Source organism: Rhinichthys klamathensis, unplaced genomic scaffold, assembly GCF_029890125.1.
Source record: "Rhinichthys klamathensis goyatoka isolate OS25496 unplaced genomic scaffold, OSU_Roscu_1.1 h1tg000647l_1, whole genome shotgun sequence".
NCBI lineage: Eukaryota > Metazoa > Chordata > Actinopteri > Cypriniformes > Leuciscidae > Rhinichthys > Rhinichthys klamathensis.
In genome coordinates this window covers 1-15,203 of record NW_026607093.1, presented here as the reverse complement: position 1 = coordinate 15,203, position 15,203 = coordinate 1, and the positions used below count along the sequence as shown (strand labels likewise).

The following is a 15,203-nucleotide window of genomic DNA, read 5'->3' as shown; positions in this document are numbered from 1 at the left end:
GTAGCATCGGTAGCAGCTTTATCATTCGCCAGCTGTGACTTCACCGCTTGCAGGTCAAGCTTAATAGTAGGCAAAGCATCCCCGAGAGTATCCTGGAGTTCCTTTTTAAAAATATCAGCAATATCTTTCCTCACCGAGGCCAATAACTCGAGCTTGAGTGCAGCGATGTCAAGGTTGGCATCCGTCGAGGAGCCCTCGACCTCTGAGGTAACAGATGATCCACTCGAAGACGCGGTCGCAACTTGCAGACCAGGCCGCAGTTGTGTCTGAATAGTTTTGCGAGTTTTAGAAATCTTTCCAGCCATCTTATGCAGTCCGGAGTTAGACTTTTTAGTAAAAAATGTTGCGGAGTAAGAATATACTAAATATGTAACGAAAAAGCGCAGAAAAATAACAATATTAACTGAAATCGGCAGGAGCTAACAAACTCACGTCCTACTCCATTGATGCTCGGCAGCGCCCCCCTGTTGTGCAGTATTTTGAATTCTTTAAAAACCTTGTTTTCTCGAGCCTTTTCTCCGACCGTTCTGGACGACACCTGTTCTATCTAAGGCTGTTGACATTTTAACCCTCTGGGGTCTGAGGGGTTTTCTGGGTCCCTGAGGTGTTCTGACATGCTCTAACATTTGCGCTTATTTCTGTTACTTGTGACATTTTCATGGCTAAAGTCTTATTACACTCGCCTTCAGCTTGCTGTGGACGCCAGCAGCGTAGGCGCCGGTGCCGTACTTTTGCAATCAGGCGTAGACAACGTAAACCATCCCGTGAGTTTCTTCTCTAAGAAATGTAATTCTGCCCAGCGAAAGTACTCCACTATCAAGCAAGAGACTTTGGCTTTAGTCCTGGCTATTCAACACTTCGAAAGTGTATTTAGGTTCTACGGTACATCCAGTTAAGGTCTATACTGACCATGACCCACTCAAATTCCTCAGTCGCATATACAATTCAAATCGTAGGTTAATGCGCTGATTGCTTCAACCTTTTAACCTCCAAATTGTGCATGTCCGGGGAATAGACAATATTATCGCAGATGCGTTGTCTAGGGTGGATGCTTAATAGTATTTTTTTTTTAAAAGCTGAACGCACTTTCTTTCATTTGTTGTATGTATGTGTATTGGAGTGCTTTTCCTTCTTCTTTAGCTTTTTGAGCTTGAAGTTTTTGCTTCTCCATGAAGATTTGATCTGCTTCCTTCTTTGCATTCAGCATCTTCAGAGCTTTCTGTTCCAGCTCTTGCCTCTGATATAGAGTTGAGAAAAATGTTTATTTCAATAAATGCATTTCAAATTCTATATATAAACCGTGTGATGCTCATAAACCCAGCATCACTGTGGTAAAATTAAGCAATAAGCCCCGCGAAGCCGTGTTTTACAGTGGAACAGCTGAGGGACGTTGTTAGGCATGACGTGGAGCGGAGATTTAAAAATGTTTACATGTCGTTAGCCTCATAGCTATTATGCTATGAGACTAACGATGTATAAAAACATTAGGAATAGGTAATTTACCCTGGATTCTCTGTGTGCAGAGATAGATTTCAACATGGCTGCATGTTTTTCTTCTTTCTCGCGCTGCACTCGGGCCCGTCTGGCCTCACGTTCAGCGACTGCTTTTGCGATGATATCTTCCTCATTGCTGATTTTTTCCTGCTTCTGCACGGCTAACTTCTGTATAACAGTCTCTCTATGTCTTTGACGCTCTAAAAGGCAAAAATAAAGACAAATACAAGCCCAGTTCTGAGACAGTGGAAAGAATTATACTTTCTCCAGGCTTCCCACTCAGTGAACTTCCATTAATTCAATAACCTTCCCAGTTAGATGTGATTCATGAATGAGCAAGTTGTAAGAATGTGGATGTCAAATGATATGTCAATGTTCCCAAAATACCTTTCACAGACAAATTAAAGATTGGAACTGGTTTGCAAGCACGTTTGAATTTGAAACAAACACTTAGAGCAGTTTCTAGTTGATTAAATACACCCGAATAACTAAGTTAGCAAAACTCAAATAATTTGAGGTAATCAGTTACATCAAATTGTTTAAGTTAAGAAATTGAATGTGTAAGTAAGCAGAGCTTGCAGATTTTTGTTTTGTAATCATATATTTTAATTGCTTTTAACTTGAAATATCTGAGTAAGATAATTCATACACAACTTAAAACTCTCATGTAATCTCAACTTCAATATTTTTAGTAGTGGAAACTTGGCTAGATTTAACAAGCCAATTCAATAAGTGCTACCTATAGTATCAGCATATCATAGCCCTTGCGGAATGAGTACATCAACTTAAAACATTTAACACACACTGTTCTCAAACCAAACTCGTCACCGATGGTAACTCCCCAAAAAACCCAACATAACAGAAACTCTTCTAAACTAGCATAACAAAACATTAAACACTACTAAATCTCCCACTTAACATTAATCTGGCACAAAAACCATTATATGACACTTAATTTTAGCATTTACTCTCCCTTTTGAGTGTCATTGCAAAGCATGCTGGGAAATAAAAATCCCAGCCCAGATTCAGTTAAATTTAAGTTTGTCAAAATTAAAAGAAACAAGTTCATAGAACTCAAAACAACGAAACAATTCAACTTACTTAAAATGTGTCAGTTTTGTGAACTCAAAAGAAAAAATAAATGTTAAAATATTCATAAAATTGTAAGTATCGTATATTAATTTGATGGAACTAATTTGTATAATGTGAGTTGGCCCTACTCAAAACAATGGATTATTTTGAGCGTTAGGGTTTACAGTGTTAGGAAGCTAAAAATACAAATATTAGATGAGAAACTTTAACCTTGAACTTAGAAATGTTGCCTTGGCAACTAATTGAAATAACATTTCACTTTGTAAGTTGAAGTACTAAAATTACTAAAACTGAAGTAAATATAAAATAAAACTCAAAAGAAATAAAATTAAAAAACAGGGGGAAAAATGACAAAAGCACACAATTCTGAAAATAATAATAAAAGGTCATTCAAAACATTGCTAAATACTGTATACTATAAATAATACTAAAATATCACTGGAAGCCCATGATCTCTAGAGATTCACAGTTTTAAAGTAACAAAAATGCCTAAAATGCGCCCAAAGTTATTTTATCTGTTGTCTAAGCATTTAATATATAAATGTTAGTATGGGTTGGAAGTGTTTAACATAATTAATCAGCATGCTGTGTTTTTGATGCGTGTTAGCCCTCATAAATGTGCAAAAATGCTCCTGAAAATAAAGAAGTTAATTTCTGACACTAATGAGTGTGATTAATATCCACCACAGGACGCATTTCCATTGTCTTATGTACAATACCTAAATGTACAATACCTAAATGTTTCCTCCTGTTTTTCTCTCCTCATTCTCGTCACTTTTTCGCTCTGGCTGGCGATCTGCTTTCTCTTCTCCTCCTCTTCCTCTTGCCTCCGAGCCTCCGCTGCTTTTGTCAGCTCTCTGTTGGTCAAATGGTCCTGATGGAAGACAGAAGAAGGGATTTCAAAACCGCATCTGATTCGATCTGCTTTTACAGTGTGTAAGGACTCAAGGGCGGATCTAATCCGTGGGGAATTTGCATATCATAATTAATAATTGGTAATTAATAATTATTCATGCATGTTTGGATTAGATCAGTCTTACATGTTAATAAATCTCCCGATAAGGGAGGATCTGTCATTTTACCTGCATGCATGCATGTGAATCCTTGAAATTAACCACAAGTTGATTGCAATTAATTACACGGACCACGTTTCACAAAATAGGTAAAATGAATTAGCTCAATTGTCAGTATAATATTTGTGGGGATCCACAATATCATCGTACTTTATAGGATTTCAGGAAACGCAATTCTCTGGCCAGAAGAATTGGGTTTCCCGCCCTATAAACACATACTCTTTAAGGTATATTTAATTTTAGTAAGCTTGTAGCAAGATCTTTGGCACTTAAGGGACTTGAAGCTGAGCAAAGAGACAGTACATCAATCAAATGAATATATAATTAATTTAATAGAGGCATGACTACTTATGTATTTACTACGGTTACAGGGGATATATGTATTTACAAACATAATAAACAAACAAAACACGATAATAAGACATCAATGAACGAGAAATGCGTAAAGTTTGGACAATGGATAACTTACAGGCGTGAGCGAGTAAGAGGGAGAGAGAGAGGGAGGGGGAGAGAGAGAGAACATTAGCAGAATTCCTCCTAAGACATTCACCTCTCTGATTACAACACAAAACATCATCTTAAAGCTTCTTAGAAGCTCTATAAAGAGATTATACTTGCACAAGTTATGTTATGGTCTCTCTGTGTCGAGGCATTCCTGTACAGCCCTGTCTGGCCGCGTGAGCTGAGTCCTTTGTGTGTGAGGAAGCGTCACGTGGGTTGCTTGGCGCGCGTGTTGAACGGAGGTTCAAAGTCTTTGGGGTAACATTACCAAAGGGAAATAGTTCGGCTAAATTCGTTTCACTTCGTGGAAGTGAACTGAGTCAACTACGGAAAACAAAACTTTGACTAACTTTGAGTTAACGTTACATCTTTGCATGGCTGGTGAAGAAGCGCGTGTGCATCTCTCAGTCCGTCGCGTCACGTGGTCACGTGCGCGTGTTTCTCCTTCATAGCGAGGCGCGCTCGTTTTTAAAGGCTTGTAGTTGGATTTGCTGAAGAGATTTGTCACGCGGTGTTCCTTTCACTTCGTGGAAGTAAACACTGAGACTAATCTAAAACTGAAAAACACAAACTAAACTAGAAACAAATTAAAGAAAGGCGAAGAGCTCGCCTGGAGGCGAGATGTTACATTATGACACGAGGACAAGCGAAGGAAGAGGGAGTTAAGCCTGCGGTTTGTCCTTTTGAAGACCTGACGTTTCCGCCTTCTTTTGGAAGAGGGTCCAATCAGGAGCTGTCCCTTTGGAGGGAGATTTTATGACCCTTTGTGTTATAACCAGGCATTTAAATCTCTAGTTTCATTGGGTGTTCAAGAGAAGAATCTTCACAATTCTTATAATACTAATGTGTCACAAAGTTTAGCAAAATGTAATGTCAATTAACAAATGGGGAACGAAGATTGGAGTTTATCGAGACCAAACTTGCCACAAATGGATTTGGTTAAACCTTAGTGGGCAAAGTTTGAAACATTATCCCATTAGAGTTGTCGAGAAACATAGACCAAACCACAGAAAGGCAACTCATGAAATAGGGAACTTAGATACATTTGTTCATAAAATTCTCAAGGGGATATATAATAGAATATATCCATGAATGCAGAATTCATTTCTCCTTCTTAGTTAAATCCAGAGAGAGTGAGACACAACAATTCTGGGGATCGACAGTTATATGTAAAATGCATAATGATAAAGTCACAGTTATTCCAATGTAACCCGGACAACAAACACATATAAAACACATTGAATATATCTGGTTAAATGTCTTTTAAAAAGAGAAGTTTCTTTCTCTTGAGCATCAAATTCCAAGTCAGTCATAAAAATGTCTCGTAACTGGACACCACGCTCTGTCCTGAGCGGGCTTCACTTGTGGGGGATGCGTGTGTGTGTGTGTGTCTGTATAAATTTACATTCCAGGCTTTTTGGGTCTTTAGCAGGATGTACTTAGTTATTCAGATTCACCCTCGCCCAGTCCTTACAAGTGTGAATGTTGTCCAACAACCGGCTTACACGAAAAGCATTCATTCTTTTTCTCTTCACTTCTCGATTCTGGCGCTCTATGATGGCCTGTTCCCTCAGATGAAGATCTCGGAGTTGCTTCATCTCTTCAGCCTCCCTTCTCCTCTCCTGCTCCTTCTTCATGTCATGCTCCTTAACCCTAATAAAGGAGGAAACGTCAGACACATTGACACATTAAGGTGATTCCCAGCTAACAGGGAATGTTCTCAGAACTTTAGATACGGTTCTCTCAAAGTTACGAACAAACGTTCTTCTAGTAACATTATGTTTGTTCAAAGTTATCTGGTCTTTAATCATGTTCTCAAATCATTAACACAAAACAGAACTTATACATAATTCGTGGAGTGGTTTTTTTTACAGAAAAAGTAACAACATTAACCCTCTGGGGACCAGAAACCCGCCGGCGCGTTTTGCTCGTTTTTTTCACATAGCAGAAAAATAGACTTAAAGTACTACCATCATTTCTGTTCATATAGAGTTACAGTTTTTTCTGATTGCTTAAGCACATTTTTTGTAACTATTGGCTATTTTTGCAAAACTCTACACACAAATAAGAAAACCTTTCACCCAATTATCAAAACATTGTAGTTCTCTTGCAAAAGCGAACACAGCTAGATTAACTCTTCACACCTTCGTAAAAATGGTGTTTTCGTATCAAACAGTAAACACAAGCCATCATCTACTAAGCACACAATGTGCCAACTACACACTGATGGTATGAATACAAAACACATCTGGCTTTTGCTTTCTCTGTGTACAGATGTCAATTTGAGGTCATACTTTTGTCGTAGTGTCATGTAAACATACAAGGATCCAAACTTCAAGTATTGGTGTTTATTCACACTCATCAAACCAAGACAAAGTCAGAACACAAAATAGTAATTTCAAAAAAAAAAAAAAAAAAATAAAAAAAAAAATCAGCCTACATCATGTCGTCTTTCTGGGTCCGGCCACAAAATTTCGTCCACATCGCATGCGATATCCTCCAGTCCTAGGCACCGGGGAAAATATCTCCTTGAATGCCGTATCCAGGCCTGACATGATGCCTGGTCAATATCTCCACATGCCGCCTCCATTGCCTGTAAAAGGGCTACCTGTTGATGAGGATGACCGTCGTACACTTTCCAGCACCAGGCAGAGAAGAACTCCTCGATGGGATTTAAGAATGGAGAGTATGGAGGGAGGTTGAGTGCCATGAAGAATGGGTGGTCTGTAAACCAGTTGCGGACCAAAGCAGCCCTATGGAAACTAACATTGTCCCATATGATGAAATATCGGGTATGCTCTGGTCTCTGAACAGTGAGCATGTCATGTAAGGTGTCCAGGAATGCAATAATGTGTGCAGTGTTGTATGGGCCTATGGTTGCATGATGGTGAACAACACCATTTTGGCTTATAGGTGCACACATGGTTATGTTACCACCACGTTGTCCTGGGACAATGATGATGGCACGGTGTCCAATAATGTTCCTGCCACGTCTCCTGGTTTTACTGAGGTTAAAACCGGCCTCATCTACAAAAAGTAGCTCATGTCCCATGGCATCTGCTTCTAGTTCCATCACTCTCTGGACAAGACAAAACAAATGCAACACATCAGGCCCATGCACAGCACTACAGTATGCACTTCCAAATTCAGAACCAATGACACTATAGCTTACCTGCACATAGTCATATCGCAGTTGCTTTACACGTTCTGTGTTTCTCTCGAAAGGAACTCGGTAAATTTGCTTCATTCTTATTCTGTGGCGCGCAAGTACACGACTTAGTGCAGAAATGCTTACACTGTGTATATTTTGAAAGATGGTGTCATTATCAATTATGCGCTGCTGTATTTCGCGCAGTCTTATTGCATTATTGGCAATCACCATGTTCACTATATGGGTCTCTTGCTCTGGAGTGAACATTCTTCCTCTGCCCCCAACATCTGGACGTCTAGCAATTCTGTAAAGTAACAATTTCAGTATTTTTGCATGTATGGTACTGTTGTGTTTCTCATTAGAGTATGGCAGTGCTACAAAGTACTTACCGATTCTCATTTCGAAATGTCCTAATGATGCTTGCCACAGTGTAGCGGCTCAAATTAGGCTGAACCCGTTGGCCAGCTTCCCTCAGGGTCATCCCATGGTTGATGACATGGTCCACTATTGTACCTCTGATGTCATCAGTTATTCTATTTCTTACTCTTCTTACCCTTCCTCTTTCCCCTCCTCATCCTCTTCTTGCTCCTCCTTGTCCTCTTCCTCTAACTTCCTCTAACCCTCTCGCTTCTTCAACTCCACGTCCTCTCCCTCGGCCTCCTCGTCCTCTTCTTGCTCCTCCTTGTCCTCTTCCTCTAACTTCCTCTAACCTTCTCGCTTCTTCAACTCCACGTCCTCTTCCACCAACTTCTTCACCTCCACGTCCTCTTCCTCCAACTTCTTCACCTCCACGTCCTCTTCCTCCAACTTCTTCACCTCCACGTCCTCTTCCTCCAACTTCTTCACCTCCACGTCCTCTCCCTCGGCCTCCTCGTCCTCTTCTTGCTCCTCCTTGTCCTCTTCCTCTAACTTCCTCTAACCTTCTCGCTTCTTCAACTCCACGTCCTCTTCCACCAACTTCTTCACCTCCACGTCCTCTTCCTCCAACTTCTTCACCTCCACGTCCTCTTCCTCCAACTTCTTCACCTCCACGTCCTCTTCCTCCAACTTCTTCACCTCCACGTCCTCTCCCTCGGCCTCCTCGTCCTCTTCTTGCTCCTCCTTGTCCTCTTCCTCTAACTTCCTCTAACCTTCTCGCTTCTTCAACTCCACGTCCTCTTCCACCAACTTCTTCACCTCCACGTCCTCTTCCTCCAACTTCTTCACCTCCACGTCCTCTTCCTCCAACTTCTTCACCTCCACGTCCTCTTCCTCCAACTTCTTCACCTCCACGTCCTCTTCCTCCAACTTCTTCACCTCCACGTCCTCTCCCTCGGCCTCCTCTGATTCTCACTCTTCTCACTCTTACTGCTCCTTCCATTGTACTCCACACAGACAGCTTACCTGTGGCTTATTTATAGTGCTTAGGCTGATTGCAAAGTGAACTAATTATCTAAAACAGTTTTCACATGTGAAAGTGTGCCAGACAGTTGGTAAAATAGTGTTAATGATAGCCATACATGTGTATAATTTTGCTAGGAGTGTGTTGGAAATTTGGTAATTGAGTGTATGCAGTGAGTTGTGTTTAAAGTTCTGCAAAAAGAGTGTTGTGCAGTGAATTGTGCCTACAGTTTTGCAAAGTGGGTGTTACAAAATTGCAAACTGAGTGCAAAGCAGTGTTTGTGCTTTTAGTTTTGCAAACTCAGTGAGTGGTTTTGCTATACATATTCATAGTTTTAGAAATTGTGCTACAATAATCACGATTAGCGCTTAAGCATTCAGAAAAAACTGTAAGAAATATGAGAAAATAATCTGTTAAATGTCTACTTTTTTATGTGCCCACATACAATCGAAATAAAACATAAAAAAACCCAGCAAATACTATTCACCCAGCCATAAGCAATATATCTTTTAAATCATTTGAGTTTGTACTTTTAAATGATCCGATTCAAAACTAAAATTAATATTCTCCGTTTATGTCATCTATATAAAAAGAGAGACGTGTCAGCCCGTCTCATTACCGTTCTCTCAGCTGATTATCTCTGGTAATGTGACACGCCCACGGAGAGCACGCGCTATTCAAACGCAAATATGTGAAGCAACACATTGAGACGCGTTAACGCCCATAAACTCTGAAAACACACATTATTTTTTAGTCAGATTAATCTACTGTCGTCTTGCGCGGCTATATGAGGAACAATCCTGGGACAATTTACCACAGAACAAGTGCTGGTTTATTTTCACTTCGAGGAGCAACAGATTCAGCTGAGAAGTAAGTGTTTTATGCAAGTGCTTAGTTCTAATCGCGATATAGAATAACGTTAGTGTCTGTAAACGGAAAAATAGCATACTGTTTAAATGTAAATCATGTTTGTGTGTGTGTGTGTGTGTGTGTGTGTGTGTGTGTGTGTGTGTGTGTGTGTGTGTGTGTGTGTGTGTGTGTGTGAATGAATGAATGAATGAATGAATGAATGAACGCACAGATACGTACTGTTACAGACTCTAAAATAGACATCAAATAAGCTTTTGTTAGGAGTTTCTGCTCATACTGTTAAATATATAGTATGTTTTGTCAATAAACTAATCAACTAAGATGTTATAGTGTTTGTTCAAGCTATATCATAATAATGAATCCTCAACTTTGAAATATGTATGATCAAACTAAGACATTTATGGAAAAAGACAATTTTCTTTTCAAGATGTTTCCAACTCTAACTTTGAACTGAAAAAAAAACATGTCTATATGGTGAAGGGTGTGTGATAGAAGTGTCCAGACGTATGCACCCTGTATTTTCCTTATATAAATCCAAACAATCTAAAAGCCATTCTTTTTTAAATCTCCTCAATCTTCTTTGTGCAAGGCTCCTGTAATGATATGGCCTGATAGCACCTAATAGGGCCATATTATGGGAGGGTCTTTGTCTTTCTCAGGTGTGAAATGCCATACATATTAATGAGAGATCATGCCTCCTCGCATAAAGCTTTCTCAAACAAAACACGTCATTAAAAATGTAAAATACTTTATTGACTTATCTGAATGAGTAGTCAGGATGATTCTCACATAGTTTTGGAGCAAATATTCTAGACTATGTGATACAATTTTCAAAAGTCTTGTGAAGAAATAATCAATATGTGTTTTGTGGTCTTATTTCAGCAACTTTCATTTTTATTTTTTTCAATAACCACGCATAAACATTATTCTCTTAAAAATACAAACATGTACATACATGTTGCTCACTTATCATGGTAGTCCCGTCTGTGCTATATAGAGTGAATTTAAACCTTTGCCATTAACATGTTTATAAATAACTGAAAAAAGCACAAATGTCAGTGCATGTCAAAACATCCCAAGGGCCCCAAAAACACTCTGATCCCCAGAGGGTTAACATAACACTACTTTCCATTAAACTAACTAAGTAATACAATTAGTTAATTTTAACGTAACACAATATTGTAATGTATTACTTTTAAAAGTAACTTTCCCCAACACTGTTCAAAAGTAACATTCCCACAGTGTTTGAAGAATAAAAATAAATAAAAACATTTTAAATGTTGTTGACACTTTGAACGTTTAGGGAACATTCAGAAATAACATTTATATCTTAATTGGAACGTTATCAAAAAGTCCTTAGAGCATATTTGTGTTAGCTGTGTATGCACTGAAGCATAAATGCACTTTAATTTCTCCTTACTGTAGTTTCAAGCACTCAGAAATGGCCAGTTGGTCTCGTTTTCTCTGCAGTGCTTTCTGTCGCTCCTGCTGGACCGCCTGCTCTTCTCTGCAAGCCATTCGGGCCAAGATCTCTCTGTCCACGGCTCTGCTGGCGTTCTGCCTCATGCGCTTGAGCTCGATCTGAGCCTCTCTTTCCTTCAGGACCTCCGCCAGCCTCAGAGCGCTCTAGAACAACAAGAGGATCGTTTCTACTAACATTTCACCACAGAAAAACAGTTGCATTTAATATTCAACAATATCATAGATCTGCCTTAAGGTGGACGATGATCCAATTTTTTATTATTATTTTCATGTTATCACTGTGAAGCTGCTTTGATACAATCTGTATTGTAAAAAGCGTAATATAAATAAAGGTGACTTGACTTGACTTGTGGTCTAATAACGTAAGACACACACATGGAGGCCTTTGACTCTGTCAGTCTGGTGGTACTGCTGGGTTTTAGTTTTTTCAATAGCCTCCTTTCTTTTCTGGGCCTGTTATCTTGCTTCTTCCAAGTAGATACGTTTCTTCTCCTCCTCTTTCATCGCCTCTCGAATGGATTTCGCCTCCAGTTTTTTCCATCGTTTTCCCTGTAAGGACAAAATCAGATTAGTTTGTTGTACTTTGTTACTGTAAACATCAAGTCTCATATTATAACCCTCAGAGACCCAGGTATTCTTTTATTTATTTATTTTTAATGAAGAAAAACTAAAATATCACATCAAGATGACATTCAAATTACAATTTAACATTACCAAATTGTAACAAACTTAGTATTATAATAGGGGCACAGACGGCGGGGCGGCAGTGGCTCAGTGGTTCATGTTGGTTGTCTACAAACCGGAAGGTTGGTGGTTCAATCCTCGGTTCCACCTGACCAAGTGTCGAGGTGTCCATGAGCAAGACACCTAACCCCAGCTGCTCCCGACGAGCTGGATGGCGCCTTGCATGGCTGCCGTCGTCCGTCGGTGTATGAATGAGTGAGTGAATGGGTGAATGTGAGGCAAATTGTAAAGCGCTTTGGTGGCCATTGGGTCTGTGAAAGCGCTATATAAATGCAGTCCATTTACAGACACAAAAAAAAAATTAGACAGCGAGAAGTCTAAATAAGGCTATATAAAAACAATAAAAGTGTCTGACAGGTTCTATATACAGACGTCTTTAATAATCATAGTAATAATGATTTATAATTTAAATAAATTATTCTTATTTCTTAATAAAGACTCATAAAAAGGCCTATTTTCTTCCTTAAAAGTGATTAGGTCATTAAAAAGTATGATGTTTACGCATATATAGTTTTAGGGTAAATTTGGGGGTTTTCAAGCAAGTATTATTGCTCAGTCAGTGAGACTAATGCTTTCTGTACACCTAAAGACTTTGAAAAGATTTAGAAAAGACTTTATAAGATTATCAGCTCACATCTAAAGATTTTGGGTTCAGTGTTTTTAGTCTCAGACTAAAGATTTTACATACACTGAATCTTGTAGTGACACTATTTACAAGACTACAACAAGATTATTTTAGCTTTTTTTTCCCACCAAATTCCTCCCATCATGCTCAGCAGTGATTTAACAAAAATGGAGAAGCAGCTACAGTTAGCTATCATTAAATAATAATAATAATAATAAATTATCATTATTAAATTATATAAAGGCAACCATACAGTCATGTGAAAAAATAGGACACCATGAAAGCCTGTCTATTTTTCAACATACGGACATGTAATAACAATTTTAACAATACTGAAGGACCCAGTGATTTATATAAACTATTTAAAAATAAGAAAGCCCTTTTTAAGACTCTCTGTGAACTGTAATTTTAAAAGAATGCAATTTTTGAGGAGGAATAAATTAGGACACCCCCCATATATTTCCCCCACACTGCTTATGAGTGTGGAAAAGGATTTAAAAAGATATCAAAGGACTTTGACATCAGCCATTCCACCATTTTACCTCACTGAATTAATTTCAACAAAGGGGGGTATCACTAGTTATTAGGGGTCCTAATTTTTTCCTCCATTAAAATAGGCATTTTTATGCATATTTTTTGTTTGATGAGTAAAAATATGTTAATTTATATTGTTTAATTACAATAAATCACTTTCTTTTCCAGGAATGAAAAAAAAATCAAATTTGACATTATGTGAACATTTCTTAACTCTTTCCCCGCCAAACACGGAATTTTCCGGGTTTTATAAAAAAACGCTTCCCCGCCAAACACGGAATTTTCCGGGTATCCGTGTTTTAGGTGGTATATACGGTAAGGAAGACCCACGCGCATGTTTTGAAAGAGTACGCAACTCAAAGATCAAAGCAACAGACTGCGATCGTCTCTAACGTGAAGAAGTGGAGTAGTGAGAATGTAGCTCAAAATATCAGACAGACAAATGCAGAGGTATACGGCTGATCAAGTGCTGGAGGTGTTGATGGACTCGGAGTCCGATCACTCTTTATTTGATCATTCTGAATCTGATCGGGACGAAGTAGTCAGTGAGAGAGATGCACATGTTGTCACAGAAAGTTCTAGCCATGGACGTGCCGCAGATAGATCGTTCACCCGTCGATCTGGACGAAGACAAAGTTCACCTGTGTGTCGAAGATTGGACAGTGACAATTCAGACTGTGACATTACAGACTGTGATACTTCGGACAGTGAGTGGACGCATTCAAGGTCAAGATCTAATTCGTCGCTCCAAGGTGCCAGAACGCATAGAGGTAAGACAAGATAAGAAAATATCTGAGAAAGTGTTATATCTTTATGGGATATATATATATATATATATATATATATATATTAGGGTGCATCAAAAAACACAATTCTTGAATTTTGATATGGCTGGGTGCTAAAAGTGTTCCAATATATGTAGAAACAACAAATGCAAAATATTTTTCCAGTACATGATGATTTAGGGGTGCCACCGTACATCTGTTTTTGTAGGATAAAGTGGTTAACAGTGCTCAATGGTCGCCATTGAGATCTGAGGTAAACAATACTACAGCTCAAGAAATCTGAGGTGATCTTTCTGTTTGAGGTGATCTTTCTGTGTTTGGTATGTATTATTACATATTACTATCATATCTGGAATTGTATCTTTGTATACTTATTTATCATAAGTCATTTAAGTCATATTTATAGGTATTTGGTGCTCATTACATCTAGCTAACGTTAGCTAGCAACAGTTTGCTAACCACAGTTAGCTATCTATGTTAGCTAAGCTATTAAGCTTAACATCAACAGTATTCTAGAGTGGACAATGTCATATTCACAGTATAGATGACTCATGTTTATTGAGAGTAGCATTGTAGTTGGTGGTAGACTTAGTCAATGCTAACAACAAGCTGCGGAAAATCGCCCAGGCCAATCGCTCCAGTGAGACTACAGCGAAACAATTGGAGAAAATGGAGTGCAGACTTGATGCCACATTTCCGCTGTGGCCTCCAAATGTTGAAAAGCTGATTGATAATCCAGAAGACCTAGCTTTCTTGGCCAGCATGAAGAATGAGAGAGTGGCCACATTTGGGGCCGGTTTCACAAAGCTATTTTAGACCGGTCTATAGTGTTAGACAAGTCTAAAATTTGCTCATAGACTAGTCTAATGCAAGTTAGACTGTTTCACAAAAATAAAGACTGACTTAAAGTAACACCAGGTTACTTTTGCTCTCGGGGTGGGGTCCCCCTACAGTTGGGAAACAGTATTGTCCTCTAGACCTCTACTACTGTCGTAAACTCTGTCATCCTACATGCACGTGCAATTGTTGACAACCACGATAGCCCTGAACACTGTAGGAGGAGGTCACATGCAGGTGTTCTGCTTGCGTCTTGTCTGAAATGTCTTCATCCCAGGTACAGTGGCATATATTTCAGCATGTCATATGAATATAATTTCATGGGTTTTATTTTTTTCTAACGACAAATGATCGCGATGATCACGTTTACAAGCCAGCGTCATTATAGTAGCCTAGTCTATTGGTTACCGTTTTACTGGATCTATATGATACTTCAATGCAATGTTTGAGTGGTAGATAATAACCATATATCGTCAATATTATAATATCAAGCTACCATAAATGAATCTGCAAATTTTACAAATCGATTTGCATTATAGCTTGAGGCAAGACAAATAAACAAATATCACAGACATGTTAGGTATCCTAAAATATGATTTTGTACATCTTATATATTTACTTGCAAGAATGTAGC

The 15,203-nt window shown here is 38.7% G+C and overlaps 1 pseudogene; it reads right to left on the bottom strand.

Moving 5' to 3' along the window:
- Window positions 1–1,069: 1,069 nt before the first annotated feature.
- Window positions 1,070–11,593, bottom strand: LOC130076419 (cilia- and flagella- associated protein 210-like; annotated as a pseudogene).
- Between the last annotated feature and the right edge of the window lie 3,610 nt (window positions 11,594–15,203).